This window comes from Oncorhynchus mykiss, unplaced genomic scaffold (assembly GCF_013265735.2).
Source record: "Oncorhynchus mykiss isolate Arlee unplaced genomic scaffold, USDA_OmykA_1.1 un_scaffold_364, whole genome shotgun sequence".
In the NCBI taxonomy this organism is placed as follows: domain Eukaryota; kingdom Metazoa; phylum Chordata; class Actinopteri; order Salmoniformes; family Salmonidae; genus Oncorhynchus; species Oncorhynchus mykiss.
The window spans coordinates 63681-77131 of NW_023493812.1; the positions used below are offsets into that span (position 1 = coordinate 63681).

The window sequence follows — 13451 nt, forward strand, 5'->3', positions numbered from 1 at the left end:
TGATAAATGAATTTGCCTGGCTCAGAGAAGCTGTCAGTCTGGTCACATTCATACAGATCGCATGGTGGAGGTCCCCAAAAAAACGGCAACATTGATCCACAGGTCGGAGAGGTAGACAGCAAGGTTTAGACAAACCTCAACTGTTTCAAACCCAATGCTAGCCTCTGGGCATTGGGAGATATTGAATATTACAAAATGTTTCCGCCCGGTTTCGAACCAGAGACCTTTCGCTTGTGAGGCGAACGTGATAACCACTACACTACGGAAACCGAAAGATTGGAAGACTAAGGGTGTGACTGACTTTCGCGTGTGTGGCGAACGTGATAACCAATACACTACTGAAACTAAAGTCTGAATAGCAAATACTGAGAAGTGCGAAGGACCAATTTGTTAAAATGTGTTTCCGCCTGGTCTCGAACCGGGGACCTTTCGCGTGTTAGGCGAACGTGATAACCTCTACACTACGGAAACCCAATGAGTGGAAAACTAAGGGTGTGGCTGACTTTGGCTGGGTGGGACATTTATCGCTCTCAGAACCTAATGATATCAGAAATTACTTAGTCAATTAATTAAACAATAAGGCTTGAGAAGCTGGGAATTATTGTGTGCAGCGGCTCTTGGAAGAGGCTTGGTGGTTCAAAACTTCTTCCATTTAAGAGTGATGGAAGCCACTGTGTTCTTGGGTACCTTCAATGCTGCAGAAATGACCAATCATTTGAATTTACCACAGGTGGACTCCAATCAAGTTGAAGAAACATCTCAAGGATGATCAATGGAAACAGGATGGACCTGAGCTCAATTTCCAGCCTCATAGCAAAGGGTCTGAAAATGTATGTAAATAAGGTATTTTTAAAATATTTTTTTCATTAATAAAAACGATATGTTATCGCTTTGTCATTATGTGGTATTGTGTGTAGATAGATTTTATTTTATTTCATCCATTTTAGTATAAGGCTGTAACGTAACAAAATGTGGAAAAATGTAAGGGGTCTGAAAACTTTCCGAATGCACTGTACCTATGCTGGCTAGCTTCTTTTCCTTTGCTAGCCAGCCAACTAAATCTATCACACAATCACATCAAGCAGCTGAAATGACAGAAAACGATCTACATTTTTGTTTGTTTTACCTTGGATTATATTGCCATTTATCGCTCTCAGAACCTAATGAAATCAGAAATTACTTAGTCAATTAATTAAACAATAAGGCTTGAGAAGCCGGGAATTATTGTGTGCAGCGGCTCTTGGAAGAGGCTTGGTGGTTCAAAACTTCTTCCATTTAAGAGTGATGGAAGCCACTGTGTTCTTGGGTACCTTCAATGCTGCAGAAATGACCAATCATTTGAATTTACCACAGGTGGACTCCAATCAAGTTGAAGAAACATCTCAAGGATGATCAATGGAAACAGGATGGACCTGAGCTCAATTTCCAGCCTCATAGCAAAGGGTCTGAAAACTTACGTAAATAAGGTATTTTTAAAATATTTAATGGGTATTATGGCTCTTTCTGTGGAACTCAATTTGGGATATTATGTGAGGTAGACATGAGAAGCCGGGAATTATCGTGTGCAGCCGGAACTTGGAAGAGGCTTGGTGGTTCCAAACTTCTTCCATTTAAGAGTGATGGAAGCCACTGTGTTCTTGGGTACCTTCAATGCTGCAGAAATGACCAATCATTTGAATTTACCACAGGTGGACTCCAATCAAGTTGAAGAAACATCTCAAGGATGATCAATGGAAACAGGATGGACCTGAGCTCAATTTCCAGCCTCATAGCAAAGGGTCTGAAAATGTATGTAAATAAGGTATTTTTAAAATATTTTTTTCATTAATAAAAACTATATGTTATCGCTTTGTCATTATGTGGTATTGTGTGTAGATAGATTTTATTTTATTTCATCCATTTTAGTATAAGGCTGTAACGTAACAAAATGTGGAAAAAAGTAAGGGGTCTGAAAACTTTCCGAATGCACTGTACCTATGCAGGCTAGCTTCTTTTCCTTTGCTAGCCAGCCAACTAAATCTATCACACAATCACATCAAGCAACTGAAATGACAGAAAACAATCTACATTTTTGTTTGTTTTACCTTGGATTATATTGCCATTTCTTTGGATATATCCATTACAATGACCCTGATAAATGAATTTGCCTGGCTCAGAGAAGCTGTCAGTCTGGTCACATTCATACAGATCTCATGGTGGAGGTCCCCCAAAAAACGGCAACATTGATCCACAGGTCGGAGAGGTAGACAGCAAGGTTTAGACAAACCTCAACTGTTTCAAACCAAATGCTAACCTCTGGGCATTGGGAAATATTGAATATTACAAAATGTTTCCGCCCGGTTTCGAACCGGGGACCTTTCGCGTGTGAGGCGAACGTGATAACCACTACACTACGGAAACCGAATGATTGGAAAACTAAGGGTGTCACTGACTTTCGCGTGTGAGGCGAACGTGATAACCAATACACTACTGAAACTAAAGTCTGAATAGCAAATACTGAGAAGTGCGAAGGACCAATTTGTTAAAATGTGATTCCGCCCGGTCTCGAACCGGGGACCTTTCGCGTGTTAGGCGAACGTGATAACCACTACACTACGGAAACCCATTGAGTGGAGTACTAAGGGTGTGGCTGACTTTGGCTGGGTGGGACATTTATCGCTCTCAGAACCTAATGAAATCAGAAATTACTTAGTCAATTAATTAAACAATAAGGCTTGAGAAGCCGGGAATTATTGTGTGCAGCGGCTCTTGGAAGAGGCTTGGTGGTTCAAAACTTATTCCATTTAAGAGTGATGGAAGCCACTGTGTTCTTGGGTACCTTCAATGCTGCAGAAATGACCAATCATTTGAATTTACCACAGGTGGACTCCAATCAAGTTGAAGAAACATCTCAAGGATGATCAATGGAAACAGGATGGACCTGAGCTCAATTTCCAGCCTCATAGCAAAGGGTCTGAAAACGTACGTAAATAAGGTATTTTTAAAATATTTAATGGGTATTATGGCTCTTTCTGTGGAACTCAATTTGGGATATTATGTGAGGTAGACATGAGAAGCCGGGAATTATCGTGTGCAGCCGGAACTTGGAAGAGGCTTGGTGGTTCCAAACTTCTTCTATTTAAGAGTGATGGAAGCCACTGTGTTCTTGGGTACCTTCAATGCTGCAGAAATGACCAATCATTTGAATTTACCACAGGTGGACTCCAATCAAGTTGAAGAAACATCTCAAGGATGATCAATGGAAACAGGATGGACCTGAGCTCAATTTCCAGCCTCATAGCAAAGGGTCTGAAAATGTATGTAAATAAGGTATTTTTAAAATATTTTTTTCATTAATAAAAACTATATGCTATCGCTTTGTCATTATGTGGTATTGTGTGTGGATAGATTTTATTTTATTTCATCCATTTTAGTATAAGGCTGTAACGTAACAAAATGTGGAAAAAAGTAAGGGGTCTGAAAACTTTCTGAATGCACTGTACCTATGCAGGCTAGCTTCTTTTCCTTTGCTAGCCAGCCAACTAAATCTATCACACAATCACATCAAGCAGCTGAAATGACAGAAAACGATCTACATTTTTGTTTGTTTTACCTTGGATTATATTGCCATTTCTTTGGATATATCCATTACAATGACCCTGATAAATGAATTTGCCTGGCTCAGAGAAGCTGTCAGTCTGGTCACATTCATACAGATCACATGGTGGAGGTCCCCAAAAAAACGGCAACATTGATCCACAGGTCGGAGAGGTAGACAGCAAGGTTTAGACAAACCTCAACAGTTTCAAACCAAATGCTAGCCTTTTGGCATTGGGAAATATTGAATATTACAAAATGTTTCCGCCCGGATTCGAACCGGGGACCTTTCGCGTGTGAGGCAAACGTGATAACCACTACACTACGGAAACCGAACTTTTGGAAAACTAAGGGTGTGACTGACTTTCGCGTGTGAGGCGAACGTGATAACCAATACACTACTGAAACTAAAGTCTGAATAGCAAATACTGAGAAGTGCGAAGGACCAATTTGTTAAAATGTGTTTCCGTCCGGTCTCGAACCGGGGATCTTTCGCGTGTTAGGCGAACGTGATAACCACTACACTACGGAAACCCAATGAGTGGAGTACTAAGGGTGTGGCTGACTTTGGCTGGGTGGGACATTTATCGCTCTCAGAATCTAATGAAATCAGAAATTACTTAGTCAATTAATTAAACAATAAGGCTTGAGAAGCCGGGAATTATTGTGTGCAGCGGCTCTTGGAAGAGGCTTGGTGGTTCAAAACTTCTTCCATTTAAGAGTGATGGAAGCCACTGTGTTCTTGGGTACCTTCAATGCTGCAGAAATGACCAATCATTTGAATTTACCACAGGTGGACTCCAATCAAGTTGAAGAAACATCTCAAGGATGATCAATGGAAACAGGATGGACCTGAGCTCAATTTCCAGCCTCATAGCAAAGGGTCTGAAAATGTATGTAAATAAGGTATTTTTAAAATATTTTTTTCATTAATAAAAACGATATGTTATCGCTTTGTCATTATGTGGTATTGTGTGTAGATAGATTTTATTTTATTTCATCCATTTTAGTATAAGGCTGTAACGTAACAAAATGTGGAAAAATGTAAGGGGTCTGAAAACTTTCCGAATGCACTGTACCTATGCTGGCTAGCTTCTTTTCCTTTGCTAGCCAGCCAACTAAATCTATCACACAATCACATCAAGCAGCTGAAATGACAGAAAACGATCTACATTTTTGTTTGTTTTACCTTGGATTATATTGCCATTTCTTTGGATATATCCATTACAATGACCCTGATAAATGAATTTGCCTGGCTCAGAGAAGCTGTCAGTCTGGTCACATTCATACAGATCTCATGGTGGAGGTCCCCAAAAAAACGGCAACATTGATCCACAGGTCGGAGAGGTAGACAGCAAGGTTTAGACAAACCTCAACTGTTTCAAACCAAATGCTAGCCTCTGGGCATTGGGAAATATTGAATATTACAAAATGTTTCCGCCCGGTTTCGAACCGGGGACCTTTCGCGTGTGAGGCGAACGTGATAACCACTACACTACGGAAACCGAATGATTGGAAAACTAAGGGTGTCACTGACTTTCGCGTGTGAGGCGAACGTGATAACCAATACACTACTGAAACTAAAGTCTGAATAGCAAATACTGAGAAGTGCGAAGGACCAATTTGTTAAAATGTGTTTCCGCCCGGTCTCGAACCGGGGACCTTTCGCGTGTTAGGCGTACGTGATAACCTCTACACTACGGAAACCCAATGAGTGGAAAACTAAGGGTGTGGCTGACTTTGGCTGGGTGGGACATTTATCGCTCTCAGAACCTAATGATATCAGAAATTACTTAGTCAATTAATTAAACAATAAGGCTTGAGAAGCCGGGAATTATTATGTGCATCGGCTCTTGGAAGAGGCTTGGTGGTTCAAAACTTCTTCCATTTAAGAGTGATGGAAGCCACTGTGTTCTTGGGTACCTTCAATGCTGCAGAAATGACCAATCATTTGAATTTACCACAGGTGGACTCCAATCAAGTTGAAGAAACATCTCAAGGATGATCAATGGAAACAGGATGGACCTGAGCTCAATTTCCAGCCTCATAGCAAAGGGTCTGAAAATGTATGTAAATAAGGTATTTTTAAAATATTTTTTTCATTAATAAAAACTATAGTTTATCGCTTTGTCATTATGTGGTATTGTGTGTAGATAGATTTTTATTTTATTTCATCCATTTTAGTATAAGGCTGTAACGTAACAAAATGTGGAAAAAAGTAAGGGGTCTGAAAACTTTCCGAATGCACTGTACCTATGCAGGCTAGCTTCTTTTCCTTTGCTAGCCAGCCAACTAAATCTATCACACAATCACATCAAGCAACTGAAATGACAGAAAACAATCTACATTTTTGTTTGTTTTACCTTGGATTATATTGCCATTTCTTTGGATATATCCATTACAATGACCCTGATAAATGAATTTGCCTGGCTCAGAGAAGCTGTCAGTCTGGTCACATTCATACAGATCGCATGGTGGAGGTCCCCAAAAAAACGGCAACATTGATCCACAGGTCGGAGAGGTAGACAGCAAGGTTTAGACAAACCTCAACTGTTTCAAACCCAATGCTAGCCTCTGGGCATTGGGAGATATTGAATATTACAAAATGTTTCCGCCCGGTTTCGAACCAGAGACCTTTCGCTTGTGAGGCGAACGTGATAACCACTACACTACGGAAACCGAAAGATTGGAAGACTAAGGGTGTGACTGACTTTCGCGTGTGTGGCGAACGTGATAACGAATACACTACTGAAACTAAAGTCTGAATAGCAAATACTGAGAAGTGCGAAGGACCAATTTGTTAAAATGTGTTTCCGCCCGGTCTCGAACCGGGGACCTTTCGCGTGTTAGGCGAACGTGATAACCTCTACACTACGGAAACCCAATGAGTGGAAAACTAAGGGTGTGGCTGACTTTGGCTGGGTGGGACATTTATCGCTCTCAGAACCTAATGAAATCAGAAATTACTTAGTCAATTAATTAAACAATAAGGCTTGAGAAGCCGGGAATTATTGTGTGCAGCGGCTCTTGGAAGAGGCTTGGTGGTTCAAAACTTCTTCCATTTAAGAGTGATGGAAGCCACTGTGTTCTTGGGTACCTTCAATGCTGCAGAAATGACCAATCATTTGAATTTACCACAGGTGGACTCCAATCAAGTTGAAGAAACATGTCAAGGTTGATCAATGGAAACAGGATGGACCTGAGCTCAATTTCCAGCCTCATAGCAAAGGGTCTGAAAACGTACGTAAATAAGGTATTTTTAAAATATTTAATGGGTATTATGGCTCTTTCTGTGGTACTCAATTTGGGATATTATGTGAGGTAGACATGAGAAGCCGGGAATTATCGTGTGCAGCCGGAACTTGGAAGAGGCTTGGTGGTTCCAAACTTCTTCTATTTAAGAGTGATGGAAGCCACTGTGTTCTTGGGTACCTTCAATGCTGCAGAAATGACCAATCATTTGAATTTACCACAGGTGGACTCCAATCAAGTTGAAGAAACATCTCAAGGATGATCAATGGAAACAGGATGGACCTGAGCTCAATTTCCAGTCTCATAGCAAAGGGTCTGAAAATGTATGTAAATAAGGTATTTTTAAAATATTTTTTTCAGTAATAAAAACTATATGTTATCGCTTTGTCATTATGTGGTATTGTGTGTAGATAGATTTTATTTTATTTCATCCATTTTAGTATAAGGCTGTAACGTAACAAAATGTGGAAAAAAGTAAGGGGTCTGAAAACTTTCCGAATGCACTGTACCTATGCAGGCTAGCTTCTTTCCTTTGCTAGCCAGCCAACTAAATCTATCACACAATCACATCAAGCAGCTGAAATGACAGAAAACGATCTACATTTTTGTTTGTTTTACCTTGGATTATATGGCCATTTCTTTGGATATATCCATTACAATGACCCTGATAAATGAATTTGCCTGGCTCAGAGAAGCTGTCAGTCTGGTCACATTCATACAGATCGCATGGTGGAGGTCCCCAAAAAAACGGCAACATTGATCCACAGGTCGGAGAGGTAGACAGCAAGGTTTAGACAAACCTCAACTGTTTCAAACCAAATGCTAACCTCTGGGCATTGGGAAATATTGAATATTACAAAATGTTTCCGCCCGGTTTCGAACCGGGGACCTTTCGCGTGTGAGGCGAACGTGATAACCACTACACTACGGAAACCGAATGATTGGAAAACTAAGGATGTGACTGACTTTCGCGTGTGAGGCGAACGTGATAACGAATACACTACTGAAACTAAAGTCTGAATAGCAAATACTAATTTGTTAAAATGTGTTTCCGCCCGGTCTCGAACTGGGGACCTTACGCGTGTAATGTGAACTTGATAACCACTACACTACGTAAACCCAATGAGTGGAATAGTAAGGGTGTGGCTGACTTTGGCTGGGTGGGACATTTATCGCTCTCAGAACCTAATGAAATCAGAAATTACTTAGTCAATTAATTAAACAATAAGGCTTGAGAAGCCGGGAATTATTGTGTGCAGCGGCTCTTGGAAGAGGCTTGGTGGTTCAAAACTTCTTCCATTTAAGAGTGATGGAAGCCACTGTGTTCTTGGGTACCTTCAATGCTGCAGAAATGACCAATCATTTGAATTTACCACAGGTGGACTCCAATCAAGTTGAAGAAACATGTCAAGGTTGATCAATGGAAACAGGATGGACCTGAGCTCAATTTCCAGCCTCATAGCAAAGGGTCTGAAAACGTACGTAAATAAGGTATTTTTAAAATATTTAATGGGTATTATGGCTCTTTCTGTGGTACTCAATTTGGGTTATTATGTGAGGTAGACATGAGAAGCCGGGAATTATCGTGTGCAGCCGGAACTTGGAAGAGGCTTGGTGGTTCCAAACTTCTTCTATTTAAGAGTGATGGAAGCCACTGTGTTCTTGGGTACCTTCAATGCTGCAGAAATGACCAATCATTTGAATTTACCACAGGTGGACTCCAATCAAGTTGAAGAAACATCTCAAGGATGATCAATGGAAACAGGATGGACCTGAGCTCAATTTCCAGTCTCATAGCAAAGGGTCTGAAAATGTATGTAAATAAGGTATTTTTAAAATATTTTTTTCATTAATAAAAACGATATGTTATCGCTTTGTCATTATGTGGTATTGTGTGTAGATAGATTTTATTTTAATTCATCAATTTTAGTATAAGGCTGTAACGTAACAAAATGTGGAAAAAAGTAAGGGGTCTGAAAACTTTCCGAATGCACTGTACCTATGCAGGCTAGCTTCTTTTCCTTTGCTTGCCAGCCATCTAAATCTATCACACAATCACTTCAAGCAGCTGAAATGACAGAAAACGATCTACATTTTTGTTTGTTTTACCTTGGATTATATTGCCATTTCTTTGGATATATCCATTACAATGACCCTGATAAATGAATTTGCCTGGCTCAGAGAAGCTGTCAGTCTGGTCACATTCATACAGATCGCATGGTGGAGGTCCCCAAAAAAACAGCAACATTGATCCACAGGTCGGAGAGGTAGACAGCAAGGTTTAGACAAACCTACACTGTTTCAAACCAAATGCTAGCTTCTGGGCATTGGGAAATATTGAATATTAAGAAATGTTTCCGCCCGTTTTCAAACCGGGGACCTTTCGCGTGTGAGGCGAACGTGATAACCACTACACTACGGAAACTGAATGATTGGAAAACTAAGGGTGTGACTGACTTTCGCATGTGAGGCGAACGTGATAACCAATACACTACTGAAACTAATGTCTGAACAGCAAATACTGAGAAGTGCGAAGGACCAATTTGTTAAAATGTGTTTCCGCCCGGTCTCGAACCGGGGACCTTCCGCATGTTAGTCGAACGTGATAACCACTACACTACGGAAACCCAATGAGTGGCATACTAAGGGTGTGGCTGACTTTGGCTGGGTGGGACATTGATCGCTCTCAGAACCTATTGAAATCAGAAATTACTTAGTCAATTAATTAAACAATAAGGCTTGAGAAGCCGGGAATTATTGTGTGCAGCGGCTCTTGGAAGAGGCTTGGTGGTTCAAAACTTCTTCCATTTAAGAGTGATGGAAGCCACTGTGTTCTTGGGTACCTTCAATGCTGCAGAAATGACCAATCATTTGAATTTACCACAGGTGGACTCCAATCAAGTTGAAGAAACATCTCAAGGATGATCAATGGAAACAGGATGGACCTGAGCTCAATTTCCAGTCTCATAGCAAAGGGTCTGAAAACTTACGTAAATAAGGTATTTTTAAAATATTTAATGGGTATTATGGCTCTTTCTGTGGAACTCAATTTGGGATATTATGTGAGGTAGACATGAGAAGCCGGGAATTATCGTGTGCAGCCGGAACTTGGAAGAGGCTTGGTGGTTCCAAACTTCTTCTATTTAAGAGTGATGGAAGCCACTGTGTTCTTGGGTACCTTCAATGCTGCAGAAATGACCAATCATTTGAATTTACCACAGGTGGACTCCAATCAAGTTGAAGAAACATCTCAAGGATGATCAATGGAAACAGGATGGACCTGAGCTCAATTTCCAGTCTCATAGCAAAGGGTCTGAAAATGTATGTAAATAAGGTATTTTTAAAATATTTTTTTCATTAATAAAAACTATATGCTATCGCTTTGTCATTATGTGGTATTGTGTGTAGATAGATTTTATTTTATTTCATCCATTTTAGTATAAGGCTGTAACGTAACAAAATGTGGAAAAAAGTAAGGGGTCTGAAAACTTTCCGAATGCACTGTACCTATGCAGGCTAGCTTCTTTTCCTTTGCTAGCCAGCCAACTAAATCTATCACACAATCACATCAAGCAGCTGAAATGACAGAAAACGATCTACATTTTTGTTTGTTTTACCTTGGATTATATTGCCATTTCTTTGGATATATCCATTACAATGACCCTGATAAATGAATTTGCCTGGCTCAGAGAAGCTGTCAGTCTGGTCACATTCATACAGATCGCATGGTGGAGGTCCCCAAAAAAACGGCAACATTGATCCACTGGTCGGAGAGGTAGACAGCAAGGTTTAGACAAACCTCAACTGTTTCAAACCAAATGCTAGCCTCTGGGCATTGGGAAATATTGAATATTACAAAATGTTCCCACCCGGTTTCGAACCGGGGACCTTTCGCGTGTGAGGCAAACGTGATAACCACTACACTACGGAAACCGAATGATTGGAAAACTAAGGGTGTGACTGACTTTCGCGTGTGAGGCGAACGTGATAACCAATACACTACTGAAACTAAAGTCTGAATAGCAAATACTGAGAAGTGCGAAGGACCAATCTGTTAAAATGTGTTTCCGCCCGGTCTCGAACCGGGGACCTTTCGCGTGTGAGGCGAACGTGATAACCACTACACTACGGAAACCGAATGATTGGAAAACTAAGGGTGTGACTGACTTAGGCTGGGTGGGACATTTATCGCTCTCAGAACCTAATGAAATCAGAAATTACTTAGTCAATTAATTAAACAATAAGGCTTGAGAAGCCGGGAATTATTGTGTGCAGCGGCTCTTGGAAGAGGCTTGGTGGTTCAAAACTTCTTCCATTTAAGAGTGATGGAAGCCACTGTGTTCTTGGGTACCTTCAATGCTGCAGAAATGACCAATCATTTGAATTTACCACAGGTGGACTCCAATCAAGTTGAAGAAACATCTCAAGGATGATCAATGGAAACAGGATGGACCTGAGCTCAATTTCCAGTCTCATAGCAAAGGGTCTGAAAATGTATGTAAATAAGGTATTTTTAAAATATTTTTTTCATTAATAAAAACTATATGCTATCGCTTTGTCATTATGTGGTATTGTGTGTAGATAGATTTTATTTTATTTCATCCATTTTAGTATAAGGCTGTAACGTAACAAAATGTGGAAAAAAGTAAGGGGTCTGAAAACTTTCCGAATGCACTGTACCTATGCAGGCTAGCTTCTTTTCCTTTGCTAGCCAGCCAACTAAATCTATCACACAATCACATCAAGCAGCTGAAATGACAGAAAACGATCTACATTTTTGTTTGTTTTACCTTGGATTATATTGCCATTTCTTTGGATATATCCATTACAATGACCCTGATAAATGAATTTGCCTGGCTCAGAGAAGCTGTCAGTCTGGTCACATTCATACAGATCGCATGGTGGAGGTCCCCAAAAAAACGGCAACATTGATCCACTGGTCGGAGAGGTAGACAGCAAGGTTTAGACAAACCTCAACTGTTTCAAACCAAATGCTAGCCTCTGGGCATTGGGAAATATTGAATATTACAAAATGTTTCCACCCGGTTTCGAACCAGGGACCTTTCGCGTGTGAGGCGAACGTGATAACCACTACACTACAGAAACCGAATGATTGGAAAACTAAGGGTATGACTGACTTTCGCGTGTGAGGCGAACGTGATAACCAATACACTACTGAAACTAAATTCTGAATAGCAAATACTGAGAAGTGCGAAGGACCAATCTGTTAAAATGTGTTTCCGCCCGGTCTCGAACCGGGAACCTTCCGCATGTTAGTCGAACGTGATAACCACTACACTACGGAAACCCAATGAGTGGAATACTAAGGGTGTGGCTGACTTTGGCTGGGTGGGACATTGATCGCTCTCAGAACCTATTGAAATCAGAAATTACTTAGTCAATTAATTAAACAATAAGGCTTGAGAAGCCGGGAATTATTGTGTGCAGCGGCTCTTGGAAGAGGCTTGGTGGTTCAAAACTTCTTCCATTTAAGAGTGATGGAAGCCACTGTGTTCTTGGGTACCTTCAATGCTGCAGAAATGACCAATCATTTGAATTTACCACAGGTGGACTCCAATCAAGTTGAAGAAACATCTCAAGGATGATCAATGGAAACAGGATGGACCTGAGCTCAATTTCCAGTCTCATAGCAAAGGGTCTGAAAATGTATGTAAATAAGGTATTTTTAAAATATTTTTTTCATTAATAAAAACGATATGTTATCGCTTTGTCATTATGTGGTATTGTGTGTAGATAGATTTTATTTTAATTCATCAATTTTAGTATAAGGCTGTAACGTAACAAAATGTGGAAAAAAGTAAGGGGTCTGAAAACTTTCCGAATGCACTGTACCTATGCAGGCTAGCTTCTTTTCCTTTGCTTGCCAGCCATCTAAATCTATCACACAATCACTTCAAGCAGCTGAAATGACAGAAAACGATCTACATTTTTGTTTGTTTTACCTTGGATTATATTGCCATTTCTTTGGATATATCCATTACAATGACCCTGATAAATGAATTTGCCTGGCTCAGAGAAGCTGTCAGTCTGGTCACATTCATACAGATCGCATGGTGGAGGTCCCCAAAAAAACAGCAACATTGATCCACAGGTCGGAGAGGTAGACAGCAAGGTTTAGACAAACCTACACTGTTTCAAACCAAATGCTAGCTTCTGGGCATTGGGAAATATTGAATATTACGAAATGTTTCCGCCCGTTTTCAAACCGGGGACCTTTCGCGTGTGAGGCGAACGTGATAACCACTACACTACGGAAACTGAATGATTGGAAAACTAAGGGTGTGACTGACTTTCGCATGTGAGGCGAACGTGATAACCAATACACTACTGAAACTAATGTCTGAACAGCAAATACTGAGAAGTGCGAAGGACCAATTTGTTAAAATGTGTTTCCGCCCGGTCTCGAACCGGGGACCTTCCGCATGTTAGTCGAACGTGATAACCACTACACTACGGAAACCCAATGAGTGGCATACTAAGGGTGTGGCTGACTTTGGCTGGGTGGGACATTGATCGCTCTCAGAACCTATTGAAATCAGAAATTACTTAGTCAATTAATTAAACAATAAGGCTTGAGAAGCCGGGAATTATTGTGTGCAGCG

The 13451-nt window shown here is 40.5% G+C and overlaps 17 non-coding genes across 17 annotated transcripts; all 17 read right to left on the bottom strand.

Moving 5' to 3' along the window:
- Positions 1 to 196: 196 nt before the first annotated feature.
- trnav-cac lies at positions 197 to 269 on the bottom strand. Its single transcript has one exon. It is a non-coding gene; the product is annotated as a tRNA-Val (tRNA).
- Positions 270 to 398: 129 nt separating this feature from the next.
- trnav-aac lies at positions 399 to 471 on the bottom strand. Its single transcript has one exon. It is a non-coding gene; the product is annotated as a tRNA-Val (tRNA).
- Positions 472 to 2327: 1856 nt separating this feature from the next.
- On the bottom strand, positions 2328 to 2400 carry trnav-cac. The gene has a single exon. It is a non-coding gene; the product is annotated as a tRNA-Val (tRNA).
- A 129-nt stretch (positions 2401 to 2529) lies between these two features.
- On the bottom strand, positions 2530 to 2603 carry trnav-aac. Its single transcript has one exon. It is a non-coding gene; the product is annotated as a tRNA-Val (tRNA).
- Positions 2604 to 3835: 1232 nt separating this feature from the next.
- On the bottom strand, positions 3836 to 3908 carry trnav-cac. Its single transcript has one exon. It is a non-coding gene; the product is annotated as a tRNA-Val (tRNA).
- Positions 3909 to 4037: 129 nt separating this feature from the next.
- Positions 4038 to 4110, bottom strand: trnav-aac. The gene has a single exon. It is a non-coding gene; the product is annotated as a tRNA-Val (tRNA).
- An 898-nt stretch (positions 4111 to 5008) lies between these two features.
- Positions 5009 to 5081, bottom strand: trnav-cac. The gene has a single exon. It is a non-coding gene; the product is annotated as a tRNA-Val (tRNA).
- A 129-nt stretch (positions 5082 to 5210) lies between these two features.
- Positions 5211 to 5283, bottom strand: trnav-aac. Its single transcript has one exon. It is a non-coding gene; the product is annotated as a tRNA-Val (tRNA).
- An 899-nt stretch (positions 5284 to 6182) lies between these two features.
- Positions 6183 to 6255, bottom strand: trnav-cac. The gene has a single exon. It is a non-coding gene; the product is annotated as a tRNA-Val (tRNA).
- Positions 6256 to 6384: 129 nt separating this feature from the next.
- Positions 6385 to 6457, bottom strand: trnav-aac. Its single transcript has one exon. It is a non-coding gene; the product is annotated as a tRNA-Val (tRNA).
- Positions 6458 to 7689: 1232 nt separating this feature from the next.
- On the bottom strand, positions 7690 to 7762 carry trnav-cac. Its single transcript has one exon. It is a non-coding gene; the product is annotated as a tRNA-Val (tRNA).
- Positions 7763 to 9382: 1620 nt separating this feature from the next.
- Positions 9383 to 9455, bottom strand: trnav-aac. The gene has a single exon. It is a non-coding gene; the product is annotated as a tRNA-Val (tRNA).
- Positions 9456 to 10688: 1233 nt separating this feature from the next.
- trnav-cac lies at positions 10689 to 10761 on the bottom strand. The gene has a single exon. It is a non-coding gene; the product is annotated as a tRNA-Val (tRNA).
- Positions 10762 to 10890: 129 nt separating this feature from the next.
- On the bottom strand, positions 10891 to 10963 carry trnav-cac. The gene has a single exon. It is a non-coding gene; the product is annotated as a tRNA-Val (tRNA).
- Positions 10964 to 11861: 898 nt separating this feature from the next.
- On the bottom strand, positions 11862 to 11934 carry trnav-cac. Its single transcript has one exon. It is a non-coding gene; the product is annotated as a tRNA-Val (tRNA).
- A 129-nt stretch (positions 11935 to 12063) lies between these two features.
- On the bottom strand, positions 12064 to 12136 carry trnav-aac. The gene has a single exon. It is a non-coding gene; the product is annotated as a tRNA-Val (tRNA).
- Positions 12137 to 13236: 1100 nt separating this feature from the next.
- Positions 13237 to 13309, bottom strand: trnav-aac. Its single transcript has one exon. It is a non-coding gene; the product is annotated as a tRNA-Val (tRNA).
- Positions 13310 to 13451: the final 142 nt, after the last annotated feature.